The sequence below is a fragment of the Myxine glutinosa genome, chromosome 1 (genome assembly GCF_964187855.1).
Source record: "Myxine glutinosa chromosome 1, kmMyxGlut1.1, whole genome shotgun sequence".
In the NCBI taxonomy this organism is placed as follows: Eukaryota; Metazoa; Chordata; class Myxini; order Myxiniformes; family Myxinidae; genus Myxine; species Myxine glutinosa.
In genome coordinates, this window is record NC_136261.1 from 371875224 (window position 1) to 371895406 (window position 20183).

Genomic DNA, 20183 nt, shown 5'->3' on the forward strand with positions numbered 1-20183 from the left:
AAGAATTGGTGCAGCAGAATCAGCAGAATGGTACAAAAAGATAAACATGGAATTTATTTATATTTTAAAAATATTAAAAGAGGACATCGTTAAAAAGGGAGTACAATGTATATTATTCATTAATAATAATAAAGTATGGTACAGCACTGTTTTTTTACCTTTGGGTTTTACATGTGATTTGTGAGAGTTGAGATGAGTTTCTGAGAGAATATTGTGTCCGATCCTGCCTCAGGTCTGGAAACCAATGTCGAAACTCATTAGATGTTAGAAATTGGCCTGAAAATCTCGGACAAGTTTCAAGCCGACATTGTTTGAAGGGTGGAATATCACAAAACTGAAGGGTCTGATTATATGATTGTCCGAGAATGATTCGGAGAGCCATTTTCTGAAGCTGTTCCAGTTGGTTATCTTGGCGGATCATGAGACCAGCATTCCAAACTGGAACAGTATCCTCTAAAAATCTTCAAATCAAAAATCTTCCACGGCTAAGTTAAACTTTTTCAGCATCTTCAACATAAACAACTTTCCATTTGCCCTGGTGACAATATTGCTGATGTGAAGATTCCACTCCAGATCAGATCAGATGACAAAACCCAGTATTTTCATGTGATCAAACATCTGCAGTAAAGTCGCTTGGATCGTAAATTGAGGCTTTGGCGGAGGTTGCTTCATGAAACAAACGTCCATAAGCACACACTTATCAGTATTCAAATTCATGTTATTTTTCATTGCCCATTGAGTAAAAACATTCAAGGCAGATTGTATTGTCACATTAGCTTCCCTGCCCCTTCAATCCTCAATCAATGTCATGTCATCAACATACTTGAAGGTTAGAATATGAGCATCGTCATCATGCTGAGTCGTTGCATCATTGGTTTGAGCCAAACAACAGAGAGGGCCCAATTTGGTACACTTTGGTACCCCTTCATACAGGATTTGATTTACAGACAAGGTACCCTTGTATCTAACATATCGAACTCTTTTATCCAAGAAACCACATATCCAGAAAAATAAGGCAGGCCCCGACACCCATTTGAATAGACGATGTTACAATCACATTGTACATATTATATCAAAAGCTTTAGAGAAATCTGTTGCAACCACCAAGCGGTGACTTAGTTGTTTGTCAGCGTGCACATACAGATTGTTAACAATTAACAAGTTAATTAATGAAAACACTTAACAAGGAAGTGTGAGGTGGAATAACCTGCTCGGTTACTAAACTGATTGATGTCAATATTGTCCTTAATGTCACTGAGTAAGCATCGAGTTGCAAAGGTTTCAGCTAATTTTGCAAAGTGATCAGTCAACGATATTGGTCTGAGTTTATTCCAAACTAGTCTAGAGGTCTTCGGGATTGGGACAACAATTGCTTTTTTCCACTGTGCTGGAATAGTTCCCTCTTTGAATGAAGAATTTAAGATATTGTCGCATCACCGGGGTAAACACCTCAAGATGATGGGTGGCCAATAGTTGCTACTCCCGAGGCGTCCAACCAAATTAATGTCAGTTCCTTTCATGGTGCGCGTGGGACCGAAGGTCACGAGGTCCTTTCCTGTGCCGATCAGCACGAGGGGGGTTATCCAAAACCCACAAACACAGAAACGAACACACAGGCTCGACAAAGAAATACAATAAATAATGGTTGAATGAAAATAAGTGCAATGTCATAGGAATGAAAGGTGAGGTAAAAACGAATATCGTAATTTGAGACGTCTCCACTCATACCTGAATACAGACAGGGGTATGATTAAAGAAAATAAAAAGAAAATCCCGTCTTTTATTTGGCACTCAGCTCTGGCCTCGTCGAGCACTTTGGTGGGGTCAGTCGACTAGAGGACCGCGCATCAAAGCGCCCAAACAATGGGGCCGGTTAAGCACACCAGCACACTGAGCCATGCAGCAGGCAGCCAAACGTTCCCCCGCTCGATTCAGGCCTTGCCAGAACAACCCGGTCCTTAGCTCCCTGGAAGAGTTCCGAGTCAAAACAACACCCCAGGCTCCAACGCTGCAAGGTTTTCTGGGCTCCAAACAGTTCTCCTCAAGCACACACGAGAAAACGCAACCACCCGCCACCAAGCCAGCACCAAAGAGAGAGAGAGAGGGGCAGGGACACACCCTCCTTTTTCCCTAGCTGAAGTCACTCCCCGACCAATCCCCACGCCCCATTGAATCATTCCATATGCTCTCAACCAACGACGAACTTCGGGGTGTGGCCGATCGGTCACGATCCCTTGGAGGCGTAATCTAGCACTCGTTCGGGAATGTTCGTCTTTCTGTTGGCAATGTCGGCTTAATGGCCGTTGTTGTTATTGTTGTTGTTGTTGAACCAGGGTTTTTATGGCCGGTCTTTTTACTTGTAAAAAACAGAAGGGAAAATCACAGGAGGCAATTACATACTGGGAATTATCCTTAAACCCTATCTAGTGAATACAAAACCACCCTCCGTGTGGTGACATGCAAACACTCTTAACCTGACAGGTTCCTTATTTATTATATCATGGTTCCTCTTCTTTGTGTGCAAGGTCCATGCTAAAACCTATACAATCTTAACTCCACGATGGTATTTCTGCCCTACCCCCACAAATGTATCAATATCGTTAATGGGGCACTGAATTCACTAGCAAATCCACAAATCAAACAGACTGGGATTCCATCAGGCCTCACCTGCTATGAGGATTCACAACCGGTGACATGTTTTCAAAATCCTATTTTACTCCTGAATGTAAAAATTGCCCAAATGAATTGTATTATTGGGAGAGTTGTTTGAAGTGTGTATCTTGAGATTGTGGCGGGCACAAGGGGCAATAATTCTGCGCACCAGTGGGTGGCTCCTGACCACGTCCTGTGTCCTGACATTGCCCCCGGGCGTGGCCGGTCGGCCGACAGGCGGGGCATGTCCTCAGTTCCACCCTGCGCCTCGTGACGCCTTCGCTCCGGGCGTGGCCCGAGCTGCGCCTCCACACCCAGACGCTCGCGCCACCCACTGGTGCGCGGAATTATTGCCCACTGACAATGTGTCCACCACACGCGCCCCCCCAGAATTCCCGCGCACCTGAAGGGTGAGCTTGCGGGGAAGCCGGATGACCCGGCCGAAACGCCCTCTGGCGATGCGTGCAGGGCTGGGGAGTAGCGGGACGGCGGGGCTGGGGGGTGCCGGGGGTCTGATGCGTCCAGGCGGGGAGCGAAAGCTCATGCCCCACCTTTCGACCGCTCGGCCACGCCCGGGGACTAGGTGTGGCCTCGGCACATATAGGCGGGCTCTAAGCTCGAGCCCGCTCAGTGCTGAAGTACGAACTTTGAATAAAGACTCTTTGTTGTACTAACGCGTTGTGGCCTACCTCTCTGGCAATCGAGTAGTGTGTGCGCAGCACCACACTGGTGACCACGATTGGTTCAGCCGTCGCTGACCACCGAACGCGCCATGGCCACCAACGCCGTCGCAGTTAAACTCCCGGAGTTTTGGGAAGCGCAAGCCGACATCTGGTTTGTCCAGGCCGAAGCTCAGTTCCAGCTCCAAGGCATCACGGCGGACGAGACCCGGTACTACCACGTGGTCGCCGCCCTCGGGCCCGGCACTGCCGCCCACGTCGTGTCCATCCTTCGGCGCCCACCGGGCGACCACAAGTACGAGGCGCTCAAACGTCTCCTGCTCGCCACGTTCGGGCTCACAGAGCTCGAACGGGCCGATCGCCTCCTGGACCTTCCCGAACTCGGCGACACACGACCATCCGTCCGGATGGAATTTATGCTGTCGCTGCTTGGTGACCAGCCCCCGGATTTCTTATTCCGGGCGCTTTTCCTACGCCAGCTACCTGCACAGGTACGCATCGCGCTGGCCGGTTCCAAAATAAAGGAACCCTCCGCCCTGGCCGTAGAGGCCGACAATTTTTCGCAGCCTGCGACACGCGGTCGGTTTGTGGTGCTGCCGTAGTGGATCCCGGGGCGGCGGCTACAGCGCCCCTCGTGGCCGCTGCCGCGCCCTGCCCACCACCGCCGCCGCCAACACTGTGGCCGCCGCGGCCGCCGCCGCCGCCGCAAACCTGGTGCTACTACCACGCCAGGTTCGGCCGCAAGGCTAAATCGTGTCGTCCACCGTGCTCTTTTGACAGGTCGGGAAACGACCGGGCTGGCGCTCATTAGCGGCCCTGAGCGTCGGCCATTCCGGCAGCCTCCTGTTCATCACGGACACCTTGTCCGGGCGCCGTTTCCTTTGCGACACAGGAGCGCAGGTAAGCGTCCTCCCTGCCTCCGCGTCCGACGAGCAAGCCGCGGGCCGGGGCCCCGCTTTGCTTGCCGCCAACGGTACACCCATCCACACATTTGGGAAGTGTTGCCTCTCACTGCGGTTCGGAGGGCAGCGCTTTCAATGGTCGTTCGTGACCACCAGCGTGCCGATGGCACTGCTCGGTGCGGACTTCCTTTGTGCGAATGGGCTGTTGGTCGGCGTGAAGCGCAGACGGCTCGTCCAGGCCAAAACCTTCAGCTTGCTCGCTTGTTCGCTGAGCGGCTCGTTGAGCGGCTCACTGAGCGGCTCACTGAGCGGCTTGCCAAGCAGCTTGCTGGAAGGTTCCGTCCCAGCGAGTTTAGTTTGCACGCTTCCGGCAGCGGACGACTTTACCCGCCTCCTCGCCAGTTTCCCGGCCCTCACGCGGCCCACCTTCTCAGCGGTGACCGTTAAACACGGGTGGAGCACCATATCCCCACAGTCGGGCCGCCAGTCTATGCCCGGGCACGCCGACTCGAGCCCACGAAGCTCGCCGTGGCGAAAGCGGAGTTCGACACGCTGGAGCGGCTGGGGATCGTACGGCGCTCCAACAGCGCTTGGGCTTCTCCTCTGCACATTGTGCCGAAGCCCGGCAGAGGATGGCGGCCGTGCGGGGGCTACCGCCGGCTCAATGATGCCACCACCCCCGACCGCTACCCGGTCCCGCATATCCAGGACTTTTCCGCCTGGTTGGCAAACACGACCGTGTTTTCCAAGGTGGACCTCATCCGGGGCTACCACCAGGTCCCCGTCCAACCGGATGATGTCCCGAAGATGGCCGTCATCACCCCTTTCGGCCTCTTCGAGTTCCTGAGGATGCCCTTTGGGTTGAAGAATGTGGCCCAGGCATTCCAACGGCTTAGGGACAGCGTCTTGCACGACCTAACTTTCCTCTTCGTCTACCTGGACGACATCCTAGTCGCGAGCGCGTCCCGGGAGGAGCACCTACTCCACCTCCGCACGCTTTTTGAACGCCTGGGCCAGCATGGCCTAATCATCAACCCCGCCAAGTGCCGTTTCGGCGTCGCCACCATCGACTTATTGGGGCACCGCATCACCAGGCACGGGGCCGTCCCTTTACCGGCCAAGGTGGAGGTGGTCAGTGATTTCCCGCGGCCCCGCACGATCAAGGGACTCCAGGAGTTCCTGGGAATGGTAAATTTTTACCACCGCTTCGTGCCCCATGTCGCCCAACTCCTCCGCCCCCTGCACGAGGCCCTCCGGGGCAAGCCGGGCAAAGGTGACGTCGCCTGGTCGGAGCCGATGGCCATGGCGTTTGCGGGCGCAAAGCTGGCCCTGGCCAAAGCCACCATGCTGGCGCACCCGGCACCCAATGCCCCGATCGCGCTCACCACCGACGCGTCGGACTATGTGGTGGGTGCGGTGCATGAGCAGTGGGTGCGTGGTGCTTGGCAACCGCTCGCGTTTTTTAGCCGGCAGCTTCGCCCGCATGAACGCCGCTATAGCACCTTTGACCGCGAGCTGCTAGGGCTCCACCTGGTGGTCCGACACTTCCGCCATCTGCTCGAGGGCCGCCCGTTCACGGCTTTCGTCGACCACAAGCCTCTTGTGTTCCCGATGGCCAAGGTCGCCGAGCCATGGTCGGCACGGCAGCAGCATCACCTCTCTGCCGTGTCTGAGTACATGACGGACAACCATCACGTGGCGGGTAAAGACAACCTGGTGGCGGATTGCCTTTCCCGGTCAGTCGTGCACGCGGTCCACCACGGGGTCGACTATACCCGGATGGCGGAGGACCAGACCACCGACCCCGGCGTCCAGGCCTTGCGGACCACCGTCACGGGCCTCCGCGTCACCGAGGTGCCGTTCGACGCCACGGGTGCGGCCCTCCTAGGCGACGTCTCCCTCGGCCGGCCTCGCCACATCGTGCCCGCTGGCTGGCGGCGCCCAGTTTTCGACGCCATCCACGGCCTGTCTCACCCGGGCACGAAGGCATCCCAGAAGCTCGTCGCGGCGAAGTTCGTCTGGCATGGCCTCCGGAAGGACGTCCGCGACTGGGCCAGGACGTGCCTCGCGTGCCAGCATGCAAAGGTTCACCGCCACACACAGGCCCCGTTGGCCCCGTTTGCGGTGCCCGAGCGTCGTTTTGACCACGTGCACGTCGACTTGGTGGGACCCCTGCCCCCCTCGCGGGGGGTTCACAGCGACGCCTGCGGCTGATGTGGCGCAAGTCTTTATCGCCACTTGGGTTGCCCGGTTCGGTGCCCCCTCGGACATCTCGTCCGACCGCGGCCCCCAGTTCACTTCGGAGCTCTGGGCCACGGTGGCGCAAGGCCTCAGGGTGAAACTACACCGCACCACGGCCTACCACCCCCAGGCCAATGGCCTGTGCGAGTGCTTTCACCGCTCCATGAAGGCCGCGCTCCGGGCCAGCCTCCGCGACGGTGGCTGGGTCGACTGACTCCCTGGGTCCTGCTGGGCCTCAGGACGGCGCCCAAGGACGACCTGCGCACGTCCTCGGCGGAGTTGGTCTTCGGGCAACCACTGCGGGTACCGGGGGAATTCATCCCCGACTCCACGGCTCCTTGGTCCGCGGCGCAGCAGCGCTCCGCCCTTCAGGAGACCGCCCGGAGGCCCCGGTGCCGACGGCACACCATGGTGACCCGCCTTCCCATGTCGCCCCGGAGCTTCGCACGGCGAAGTATGTCTTCGTCCGGCACGACGCCCGCCGGGCACCGCTACGGCCCCCGTACGACGGGCCCTTCCGCGTGCTGGAGACCGGGGACAAATACTTCACCATCGACATCGGCGGTGCCCCGGATCGCATCTCCGTGGACCGCCTCAAGCTGGCCCACCTCGATCCGGACCACGTCCCGCAAGCAGCTCTGCCTCCGCGTCGAGGCCACCCCCCTGCTGTTGGACCCCCGGGACCCCCCAGCCCCGCCACCCCCCAGCCCGGCACCCCTCGCCAGGGGGCGTTTCGGCCGGGTCATCCGGCTTCCCCACAAACTCACCCTTCAGGTGCGCGGGAATTCTGGGGGGGCGCGTGTGGCGGGCACAAGGGGCAATAATTCCGTGCACCAGTGGGTGGCGCGCGCGTCCAGGTGGGGAGCGAAAGCTCATGCCCCGCCTTTCGACCGATCGGCCACGCCCGGGCACAAGGCATGGCCTCGGCACATATATGCGGGCTCTAAACTCGAGCCCGCCCAGTGCTGAAGTGCGAGCTTTGAATAAAGAATCTTTGTTGTACTAACGCGTTGTGGCCTACCTCTCTGGCAATCGAGTAGTGTGTGCGCAGCCCAACAAGGTGTACTTTTCTCCAGGGCAAAATTGTGATCGCAATCTAGCAATTCCCCTTCTCCTCCCAAGGACTCTGAGTCCCTGACTCAAAAATAAAACAAGATGGAGCTTTTAACAGGTCAGAGCCTCGCCAGTGTGTGCAGTCACCAATGTAAGATTTCCCACCTTTTTTACTCGATGTTCTTTTTTGATTTGTGTCCCATACTCCACAGAGTGTCGGTGATGCCGAAACAGATTATTGGCAAAGGTTACACTGGGTGGTTTGCCATTGCCTTCCTAGCGTTGCTTGTCCATGGTCTATCCTTTTAAATCCTGGGCACCAAGCAAGGAAGCAGCTTGTACCATTTATAAAAAAAATTCTTTGTATGACTCGGACGGGGTTTGTTTCTCCGACCCTCCCAGGCTCAAAGCGGACGCTCCATTAAACCACCAGCTTTGACCCCTTCCCCACCAATGGATTATTTACTTGATACACTTGGGAAAAAAATCTTTTTGAAAAGACTCCGGGAAAAAATTATTTATGAATGTATCTCCTCCTTTGTGATGCAACAAACATGGTTATCAACATTTCTAATTAAAACAAAACATAATATGTTATTTATTTCACAATCCAGTAACCTTAAAGTAATCCCTTACCTCTCGTAACGAAGATTCGTTTAAACTACACGACGATCAGATAACCAACGAGGAAGCAAAGCAGGTATTTCAGTTTTGTTATGTCACGTGGGAATGCATTGACGTCATTTACTTGCAGTGACTATTAAATCTTATTCCGGTTTTCAAGTCCACCACAAACTCTCAGCCACTTGGTTCAATCATAAACACTTGTGGAAATTACACATCATCCTTTGAAGTTGTTTTCCCTGTGTAAAGTAACAAAGATGGAGAAAAGATGGTTGTGACGTCAAAATACGAATTCCTCTCTTTTCTCAGTCTCATTCTCAGTTTCTCCTGAACAATGTGGATTTTATCATTTGAAGGTAATAATAAATTAAAAGGTACAAAGATGGAAAATAAAATGAGCAAGAATGCAAATCCTCAGAGAACACACGCCCAACCACACCTTAAAATGGGACGTGTTGATTTTACAGGTAAATCACGTTTTACAGGTAACCACCTAAACAACGAAATTAATGTATAAGTACACAGTGGAGATAGGATTGGGGATATAAATAAATATATACAGCAGTTTAAAGTTTTGTGTTAGCAGTGGAGCTGGTTAAAGTGCATTTCGTAAATAAGTAATTCAAAGTTGTGTGCTGGTCATGGAGATGGTGAAACTGCATTTCGTAAATAAGTAATTCAAAGTTGTGTGCTGGTCATGGAGATGGTGAAACTGCATTTCGTAAATAAGTAATTCAAAGTTGTGTGCTGGTCATGGAGATGGTAAAAGTGTATTCAGTAAATAAGTAATTCAAAGTTGTGTGCTGGTCATGGAGATGGTAAAAGTGTATTCAGTAAATAAGTAATTAAAAGTTGTGTGCTGGTCATGGAGATGGTAAAAGTGTATTCAGTAAATAAGTAATTCAAAGTTGTGTGTTGGTAGTGGAGATGGTAAAAGTGTATTTAATAAATAAGTAATTCAAAGTTGTATGTTGGTAGTGGAGATGGTAAAAGTGTATTTAGTAAATAAGTAATTCAAAGTTGTGTGTTGGAAGTGGAGATGGTAAAAGTGTATTTAGTAAATAAGTAATTCAAAGTTGTGTGTTTGAAGTGGAGATGGTAAAAGTGTATTTTGTAAATAAGTAATTCAAAGTTGTGTGTTGGAAGTGGAGATGGTAAAAGTGTATTTAGTAAATAAGTAATTCAAAGTTGTGTGTTTGAAGTGGAGATGGTAAAAGTGTATTTTGTAAATAAGTAATTCAAAGTTGTGTGTTGGTAGTGGAGATGGTAAAAGTGTATTTATTAAATAAATAATTCAAGTTGTATGTTGATAATGGAGATAGTAAAAGTGTATCATCTTCCCCATCATCATACTAAAATATGGCATTTTGTGTCTGTCTGTCTGTCTGTCTGACTGATGAATGTTTGACCGCAATATATTCCGTCATTACTTATCCAATCTCAACCAAACTTGACAGGATGACTAAGGGTTACACAATGAAGGTTTTAGTGCATTCATTTGTCCCCCTCTGCAGGGGGGTTTTCTCCCCCGAGCAGGTTTTCCCCACCATTGCTGTCAATGGGGTTGCATGTTGAGGTGTATATCCATGGTAAGTTAGCTTTATCGTGGCGTTTTTCCAAGACCGCTTCGAATTACAAAACTAACGACAATAGCATAATAATAATGTTATTACAAAACAATATTAATACCAATAATATCCCACCTCCTCAAGGTGTTTTTCCTCCTTGAACAAACGTCGAGTCAATGTTTATAAATAGCTTATCATGGCATTTCCATGCGAACAACGGCCCAACGGCCTCCAAGAGAAGTAAAAATATTATAAACCACAAACACGTGGGCCTATGATTAGCTTTTCAAACAGTTGCTTATGCTGTTTATAACACTAAATAATGAAATTTGGAGGAATCCCAACATCCATGAGGTAGGTTTTTTACTTTCAGAACTGAGCTAAGATATACTGTACTCTATATACCCCATAGGGGTTGGGTTAATAACATGACCCTTCTTGCCGCTAACGTGCCATTTTTAGGAGCAAACTTTTGAAACTCGCTCCTGCTGTTTCACACGAAACAAAGGGAGGAAGCATGGGTTGTGCTAATTTTCCAAGCAACTAGCTTGCGCTTGCCAAGCCCGCCATTTCTTAACGGTTTTGAATGGAGTGCCTGCTCAAATGCTTCGACCAAATGGCATTCTCTCCACAATAAAATTGGTAAATGAACACACACCCAACGTTCTTGAGACAGGACCATAGATTGACTGCAATCTATATACCCCAAAGAGGAATGACCCTTCCTGCCACTCCCGGAGTGAGTGGGTGCACTAGTTCCACAAATACACAAATACGTTACTTATCCAATCGCAACCGAACTTGACAGGAAGACAAGTAAGTCACACGATGGAGGTTGGAGAAATTTAACTTCCCCCACACGCCAAGGGTGTTTTCCCCACCAAGGGGGTTGCATGTTGAGGTGTATACCCGTGTTAAGATAACTTTATCATGGCGTTTTTCCCAAGCCGCTTCTCATTACAAAAGCAACAGCAACACAAAATACGAGGGCCAGTCAACAAGTAACCTTAAAATGGCGACATAAATTCGAGAATGTTATGTGTCTAGTTGAAGACTACATACAGTGGGTGGGGGTAATATGGACCCCGGGGGAATATGGACCCCACTGAATTTCCCATGATGCACTGCATCAAGCCTCGTCTCCATATCACGGGATAAACAAGTATGGCCGACCAGCAAGTGAACAACTGCAGTTGATTCAAACTCTTTAATGACGGTAAGTGCATACTTCCAAAAGTTTTCATCTCAAATTTTACAATTCATAAGCATGCAGTACTGTGTATGTACATGTAGTCACTAGCTTGATTGATGAGTGGTGTCCCTGGCTGAGTACACATGAGAGCTGTCTACAGCACCACTGTGTGTAGAAAACTCCATCCCAGCGCATATGTACTGGGCATGCTGACATGATCGAGAGGCATGGTGTGGGGAATATGGACCCTTTGGTGGTGTCTAATATGGGCCCATGTCCATATTCCCCGTGGTCGATGTCCATATTCCCCACACAGAAAGCTAATAGAATAAGTCCACAAAACAGCATATTCACTGTCAAAATTTGAATCAAATACATTTTTCTGCACCGAAATATGTGACTAATCAAAACTAGGCATGGTCCAAGTAGCCGTCAAGTATCAGCTGTTTGTTAACAGCCGATAACATGTACACTTGATTCTGGATAAAAATCCGAGTGACTATGCACTGTCGGAGATTTAACTCGCCCCGAAAAAGCGTAATCATCACATCCTCTCCTTATAAAAGACGTTTGATCGTGGAACATCAAGAACAAGAGAGAAGGGCACTGAAGAAAGGGCCAACACGCGAGAAGCAGAATCCTTTATCCCCAACTAATTTGAAAGCGAAAAAAGGCAACAGACCACGAACAAAGCGCGGTCCTCCCATTCGAAAGCAGGTTACCAAGTCTACTAAGCGACACAGAAAAGGACCTGAAAACTGCATGAGTAATTTCTACCGCATATATTGCAATGAGTTATTTGTGGATCCACCTGAATTTTCTTGGATCCAATGCAGTGAATGCAAGCAATGGGCCCACGAAAACGAAACTGACTATGAGGGTATAGGTGATTTCGTCTGTGACGAGTGTCGCTAAGGTTGTTGTTCACTGAAAAATCGAAAAGTAACATTTGTCCCAGGGAACATTTGTCGAAAAGAAACTGGACTTACCACATTGAGGTGACATGGACCCGCGGTCCATATTACCCCAATGGGGGGTCCATATTCCCCACGTTGTTTGGAATATGGACACTGATGGCATATTTTTATTTGTCCCCTCAATCATATGTCTTTGATTTTATTCAACCCAAACTGCATGGGGATGTAGGCTGTCTGGTTGTCTAAATATATCATTATTTGGAAATTTTCCTTGTCTATTTGTATAGCCTCTATCGGGACTTTGGCTTCGGGGGTCCATATTACCCCCACCTACCCAATGTTATATCTATGGGTAAGAGTCAAGTTTTGCCTGTTTTAGATCTGGCAACATTGAGCGTATGACCTCAGTTGAGCCAACCCTAACAAACCAAGATTGCGGCTCCCTTAGAAGCATGCACCAGGGAGGAGAAACGTTCTGTCATCCGTTTCTTGGTAAGTGAGGGTATGAATCCCAGTGAAATCTATCGCAGAATGATAATGCAATATGGTGATGCATGTTTATTGCTGCAGCAGGTGTACGACTGGGACAGGAAGTTTGAAAGAGGAGTGTTCAGTGTGGCAGATGCTGCTCCCTCGTGTAAGCCTCACACAGCCAACACACCAGAAATGGTTGCAGGAGTTGAGCGCATGCTAAAGGAAAACCATGGCATTACGCTGGATGTCGTGGTCTCCAAATTGAACATTAGCCATGGTTCAGCATACCATATCATTCACAACGTGCTGGGGTTCAGCAAAGTGTCTGCAAGATGGGTGTCCAGACAACTCACACCCGAACTGAAAAAACGGCGAGTGGAGGCATGTGAAGAACTTCTGCGACGTGATGAAACAGAAGGCGATGCTTTCTTACAGCGTATAGTGACTGGGGATGAAAGCTGGGTCCACTACTTTCAGCCAGGAATGTAGAGGGCAAGCAAAGAGTGGTGCCATTCAACTTTACCGTAGCCCAAAAAATTCCGCACACAGCCATTCACTGGAAAAGTGATGCTGACGCTCTTCTGGGACAGCTGACGTCCACTTGTGGGGCATTACATGCCCAGAGGGACCACAGTCACCAGTGCGTCATATTGGGACCTCCTTAAAAATCATCTGAAACCAGCAACAAAACAACAACAACAACAACATGCATTTTAAGGCCATTTTCCCTGCTAGAGCAGGGGTTAGCCTTGCGGTCCCCATGACAATGATCTCCATTTTGCGCTATTTTCTGCATCTCCCCTTGTTAACCCCCTTGCCAGCATTTCTTCTTCCACCATCTTTAGCCAAGTCTTTCTCGGTCTTCCCTGTCCTCTACTTCCTTCTACATTCAATACCATTACTCTTCTCAACCATTCACTTTCATCCTTCCTCAACACATGACCAAACCATCTCAACCTGTTCCTCTTCACAGCATCAATCACAGGCTCTATTCCCATTATCTTTCGCAATCCATCATTTGTCTTACTCTCTCTCAACGATACTCTGCCAAGGAGCCGCCAAATCTGAAAACTGAATCTGAAACTGAAATCTGAAACTGAAATGAAAACAAATCTGAATCTGATCTGAAACCAGCAATCAGATCAAAACGTCTTGGACTACTCACTACAGGTGTTTTGCTCCAGCATGACAATGCTCGGCCCCATACTGCCCGCACCACAGCTGCAACAATCGAGGACCTGCATTTTGAGTGACATCCTCATCCACCCGACTCGCCAGACCTTGTTTCAGCTCGTTTCAATGTATAGCCTTTGAGATATGAGCGACAACACATTTTGGGTGGACAGGCGGATGGACGGACGGACACCATCGTGAATTTGGGGGTTTTCTTAATAAAACTCAAGAATGCTTAACGGACATTGCTGAAACTTGCAACATATTACCTCAACGTGCAAAGCATTTATTTCTGCAATTTGCAGGCAATTTCATCCAGTTTAAGCCAAGAAACGAATTTTCAGTCGCCATGTTAAAGTTGAGTTGTGGGAGATATGTTGAAGGCAGCGGGAAATTGGGGTGTGAAGAGAATGACAGAGATCTGCAATCTGGTTGTTAAAGAAGGCTGCATTCCAGTGGATTGGGAACTGGGTACCCTTGTCCCTCTATACAAGGGGAAAGGTGACCCTCTGGACTGTGGCTCGTATCGAGCGATAAAGTTATTGGAGCATGGAATGAAGGTATTGGAAAAGGTGTTGTAGAAGAGGATAAGGAAGAAAGTGAAGATTGACGAAATGCAGTTTGGATTTATGCCAGGAAGAGGAACGACAGACGCGCTTTTTATTGTGAGGCAGTTGCAGGAGAAGTACATGGAGAAGAGGAAGAAGTTGTTTCTTGGGTTTGTTGATCTGGAGAAAGCATTGGATAGGGTTCCACGTGAAGTAGTGACATGGACATTGAGGAAGTTAGGAGTGGAGGAATGGTTGATCAGAGTAGTGATGGCAATGTACAAAAGAGCGCGCACAGCTGTAAGGACGAAGGACGGGAACAGTTGTGAGTTTGAGGTGAAGGTGGGAGTGCATCAGGGGTCGGTACTAAGTCCACTACTATTTGTAGCTGTGATGGAGGTGCTGGCTCAGAACGTAAAGGAGGGTTTACCGTGGGAGTTGTTGTATGCAAATGATCTGGTGTTGATTGCAGAAAGTATGGATGGACTGAAGGAAAAGATGAACAAGTGGAAGGAATGTATGGAGACAAAATGTCTGAAGGTGAATATCGTAAAGACGAAGGTGATGGCAAGTGGTAAAGCATGTGGTGAGGTGGAAAGAACTGGGAAATGGCCGTGTGCTGTGTGCAGGAAGGGTGTCGGAGTGAATTCCATTCAATGTACAATGTGCGCTGAGTGGGTTCATCAAAAAAGTAGTGGCTTGAGAGGGTCATTAACCAGTGTGGCTGCTACATTCAAATGTAAGGTGTGCACAGAGGGAGCTGCAGATGGAGGAAATGTTGAGTTGGATCTTGGAGACGGCATGAAGCTGGAAGGTGTGAAAACATTTTGTTACCTAGGAGACATGCTGAATGGAGAAGGTGGATCAGACTCGGCAATGGTTGCTCGAGTGAGATGTGCATGGAAGAAGTTTCGGGAACTGAGTGGCGTGCTGATGAGGAGGGGAGTGTCGTTGAAGCTGAAGGGAAAGGTGTATGCTGCATGTGTGAGAAGTGTTATGATTAATGGGAGCGAGACATGGGTAATGAACATAGAGCAGCAACGAAGGCTGGAAAGGGTGGAAATGCTAATGGTTCGGTGGATGTGTGGAGTATCGTTGAGAGAGGAAGACAAATGATGAATTGCGAAAGATGATGGGAATGGAGCCTGTGATGGATGCTTTGAAGAGAAACAGGTTGATATGGTTTGGTGATGTGTTGAGGAAGGATGAAAGTGACTGGTTGAGAAGAGTGATGGAAATGAATGTAGAAGGAAGTAGAGGACGGGGAAGACCGAGAAATACTTGGCTAATGATGGTCGAAAAAGAAATGCGGGCAAGGGGGTTAACAAGGGGAGATGCAGAAAATAGGGCAAAATGGAGAACAATGTCATGGGGACCGCAAGGCTAACCCCCGCTCTAGCAGGGAAAATGGCCTTAAAATGCCTGTTGTTGTGCTGTTGTATGTTAAAGTTGCATCCAGAGAAACGATCCCACAAAACGGGAGGGGCACATTTCGCCTCCCTTGATTTCCATAGAATAAGCAATTTGAGAGGTACATTCAAGGGAACTGGTACCCCTTCACTGTATATGAACTTTTCCCGAGCATTACTTGGAATGCATGCATCCATAACTTTTTTGAGGCATCAATCTATCCATGGTTTTTGGCCTTAACATTAAACAGTGAAGAATCACTCAAAACCTTATCAGATCCGGATCTTTATCAAAATCTCATCAATTAGTCCTTGTCGCACACGCAACCTGTCCAGCAAGTTTTGTCTCATTCCGTCCATTCCTTCTTGATATATCGTGCTCATTGACAGACAGACAGATAGGGGTGAAAACAATCTCCTTCCACCTTCGGTGGTGGAGGAACAAGAATGGCTCTCGGTGGAGTGCACACCTCCGCCAGGCTGAAAGGTTTGTGTTTTGTATTCCATTGACAGGCCGGATCTACATCTGAACATGAACCAAAATCTAATTGGCTTGTTATTGCCACTAACCCCATTCTTCCACCAAGTTTTGTTATAATCTGTCCTCAACTTTGTGAAACATCATGTTACAGTGCACAATATGTCATTTTGGCCACATCTCTCAATGGTGAAGAATCCTTCAGAAAATTCTCAAACCCACATCTGGGTTTTCACCAAAATTGTCTCGATGCGTCTTTGACAAACACTCAACCTGTCCAAATCCATCCTCATTTTTTTGCGATACCATGCTACATATGGATTTTGGCCCTTTCACTCAGTGGTGAAGAATCACTTAAAACATTCTCAGATCTGGATCCAGATCTGGATTTTCACTAAAATGCAATCAATTCATCCTTTTTCATCCCAATTTCAATTCATCCCAATTCACAAAAAAGCCCCCCCCACCCCCCCTCAATCTTCTCAATTTTGCCTTTTCTGTCTCTTCAATGGCATACCAGTCCCCCAGCTTGCTTCAAATACCAAAAAGACTTTTACTATCCATCTTGTCCACCGCATGCATACTCCCCTACTCAGTCTTTCCTCCCCATCTCCCAGTGTTTGTCCGAGTCTCTTTCCATTTCCCCCTTCAGCCCTGCTGTTTGTGTATCCCCCCTCTTTCTGCTGTTCTTCTTGTTCTGTTGCATCATGATCCGTTCAGTGTTCTTGCTCTTCCACGAGCCTTGACCATGAATATATAAAATAAAAAGGAGGAGGAAGGAGCAAATATGGATGGTGTTAAATATAATCCAGAGGCAGAGAGAACAGGGTGGGAGAGCAGAGAGGGAATGAATGCTATCAATGAAAAGCAGAAGGCATTTATTATGTACGAGTATAAAAGCCCATCAAAAATAATGGGTTGGAACAGTTTATTCAGTGGTGCAGCCTCATGAGCGTGCCAAAGTCTGAAGCCTCGGCCTAGTGGCAAGGTGTACTTGTATCTTTTTACGTATTAAACATCATACGGACGTAAATGAACATTCTTTTTACTCTGCACGCCTTGTATTCATTGTTTAAAATAACACTTTTGTACACCGCCCTTGAGTCTCATTTTGAAGCCACCGTCTACATTTCTCGTAGAAGAGACAGAATTAATCTTTTCTGGAAAATGCTTTTTGAGTTTGTTTTGTCCTCAAAAATAGACCCCAGTGAACACACATTCGTGTTAAAAGATTGGCATTTAAAACCTTCCCTTATGAAGGGGGACAGACATCTGCGCAAACACACAAACTGACATTGTGGTTTATATGGGAGATATGAAAAGTATATGGCAAATGTTGAACATAATAACAGGCAAATACCGCCACAGCTCTGTTCTTGCACCTTGTTGAATGTCCATGTACCTGCCACGTCACAATCTGTGAAGATTAGTTTTCACACTCCTTGGTATTTTCACTAAATTAAGTGTGAGAAACAAAAACGCAGAGAGCTGGAAAACAAGTGGCATTCCCCCAGGTTGGAAATAGATCGTGACCTCTATTGCTTCTGTATTGTTGTCCACAACAACCAAATGAACGACTGCTGAGGCAATGACTCTAAGTGGTAGATAGGTCGAGTGGTACAAGGATGTTTGCACGATTGTGCAGGCTTCATGGGCCTCGTGGTCTCCTCCTGTGTTGAAATTCCTTGTGTTAGGCCTTGTGTGATCCTCACGTACAAGTTGAGTGAAGGAGACATTTGTCATAAACAGTGAGTTATAAATCAGCCTCAGGAACCAAATGGAGAAATAAATTAATAAAACAGAAACAGAAACAAGGAAAACCAGAAAAACCGCCATTGCCACTTACATGGTTTAACAACCCTGTCGCACACCCTCACACACCCTCCCACACCCTCACACCCTCACACCCTCACACCCGCACACCCTCACACCCTCACACACCCTCCCACACCCTCACACCCTCACACCCTCACACACTCCAATCGTTTTCCCAACCAAGTATGAACTTTCTCGTGTGAGGAATCAGATGTTAATCAATGTTTACACGGATTTACACCAATGTAAGATTTCCCACTTTTTTGATTTGTGTCCCATACGTTTTACAGAGCATGGGTGATGTCGGAACAGATTATTGGTGTAGGTTATACTGGGTGGTTTGCCATTGCCTTCCCAGCGTTGTCCCATTGCCTTCCCAGCGTTGTCCCTGCTCTGTCCCTTTAAATGCTGAGCGCCAAGAAAGGAAGCAGCTCGTACCAATTACAAACTCTTTGTATGACCCGGACGGGGTTTGAACTTCCCACCTCCCAGACTCAGAGCCGACGCTCCATTACACCACCGAGTTTGACATTCCCAACTTTGTGGATTATTTCCACTTGGAAAAGAGATCTTTTCAAAAAGACTCTGGAAAAAATATTTAAATAATGTGGTCATAATTATTTATAAATGTATCTTCTCCTTTATGATGCAACAAACATGGTTATCAACATTTCAAATTAAAACAAAACATAATTTGTTATTTATTTCACGATCCAGTAACAGAACCATATATCCCTTACCTCTCGTGAGGACGATGCGTTCAATCTGGACAACGATCAGACAACCAACCAGGAGGCAAAGCAGGTATATCAGTTTTGTTACGTCATTTCGGAAGAACGCATGACGTCATTTACTCGCAGTGACTATTCGATCTTATTCCAGTTTTCAAGTTCATCACAAACTCTCTCTCACCTTCCACTTGGTTCTTTAACAAACACTTGTGGAAATTCCACATCATCTTTTGAAGTTGTTTTCCCTGTCTAAAGTAACAAAGATGGAGAAATGATGGTTGTGACGTCATTATTTTCATTGCTCCCTTTTCTCAATATCACTCTGTTTCTCCTGAACGATGTCGATGTTATCATTTAAAGGTAATGATAAATAATAAGGTACAATGAGGGAAAATAAAATGAACAAGGATGAAAATACTCATCGAGGACACACCCCCAACCACACCTTAAAATGAGACGTGTAGATTTTACATGCAAATCACCAACTAAACAACCAGGTGAATATACAGTGCCCTCCATAGGTATTGGAACAGTGAAGTCAAATTTGTTATTATTGCTTTTTACTCAAGAAATTTAGATTTGAGATGCAGGGGCACATAAGGTGGGCCGGCAGGGGCACATACACATCCACATGCAGCAACTACACATGGAAGCGTACATACCCCCACCCCCAGCCAGTGAGAACAAAGAATACAACAACACAACCACCTCCATTCCCAGAATCCATAGCCCCTCACCCACTCACTCACACACCAAAAAAAATCACACCTAACCAACCGACCACCTACCCTTACAGCATTCACCACTCAAACAAAAACACCTTCATGCAAAACCACACCCACTCCTGCAACACACACACACACACACACACACACACACACACACACACACACACACACACACACACACACACACACACACACACACACACACACACACACACACACACACACATCTCCATTTCTCTTCCATGCTCAGTCCCTGACGCTTTAGGCTGAAATGAACTACAAACTCAACCTCCGCCGTTCCACGTGCATCCATAAACTTCCTCAAAATCCAAAGTGAGCCTTTCAAGGCAACCTGGGCCACGCTTTCACACATCCTCCGTCTTTCTGCAACACACACTCCAATCCGAGCAAGAAATGCAGAAAAGGAATTGCCAATATACCCTCTACACCCCACCTCAAATGGCTGACAAGAAACTCGCCAACCCTTATCCCGACACTCTGCCTCCAGCTCACTGTACTTTCCTCTCTTCCTCTCGTGCACCTCCTCCATGTTCTCTTCCCAAGGTACAGACAATTCCCCTAAGATGACTTGTGTTGTTGCACCTGACAAGATGACAATGTGAAGCCACAATCTTGTCACACAGATCTCTTCTGGGACTACCAATTGTGGCTTTAGGTCTGCCACCACCTGCCAATCACAAACATGTGACAGCCCTCTTGCTTTCCACCTCCTCCTCTTTCCACCTCTGACCACTTGGCCCTCTTTGACAAACAACACCTCTCCCCCATCGATCTCCTTCTCCACTCTTCTCTCTCTCGATCTCAGCACCTCATGTTGCACCATCTGCACTCCCACCATTTGCAATATATACACTACATGACCAAAAGTATGCGGACACCCGAACATCACACATCTCATTCCAAAATAATAGGCATCAACATGGAGTTGGTCCCCCTTTGCTGCTATAACAGCCTCCACTCTTCTGGGAAGGCTTTCC

The 20183-nt window shown here is 48.2% G+C and overlaps 1 protein-coding gene across 2 annotated transcripts in view; it reads right to left on the minus strand.

The window, feature by feature from the left end:
- Positions 1-18546, minus strand: part of LOC137415281 (E3 ubiquitin-protein ligase TRIM7-like) — a 40659-nt gene extending 22113 nt beyond the window's left edge. The window contains exon 1 of one of the 2 annotated variants that reach the window (XM_078770169.1): positions 18467-18546. The gene's annotated coding sequence lies outside the window, so the exon portion shown is untranslated. Of the gene's footprint in view, positions 1-8164; positions 8250-18466 lie in introns of those variants that run through there. The other variant, XM_078770167.1, reaches the window with a different exon arrangement.
- Between the last annotated feature and the right edge of the window lie 1637 nt (positions 18547-20183).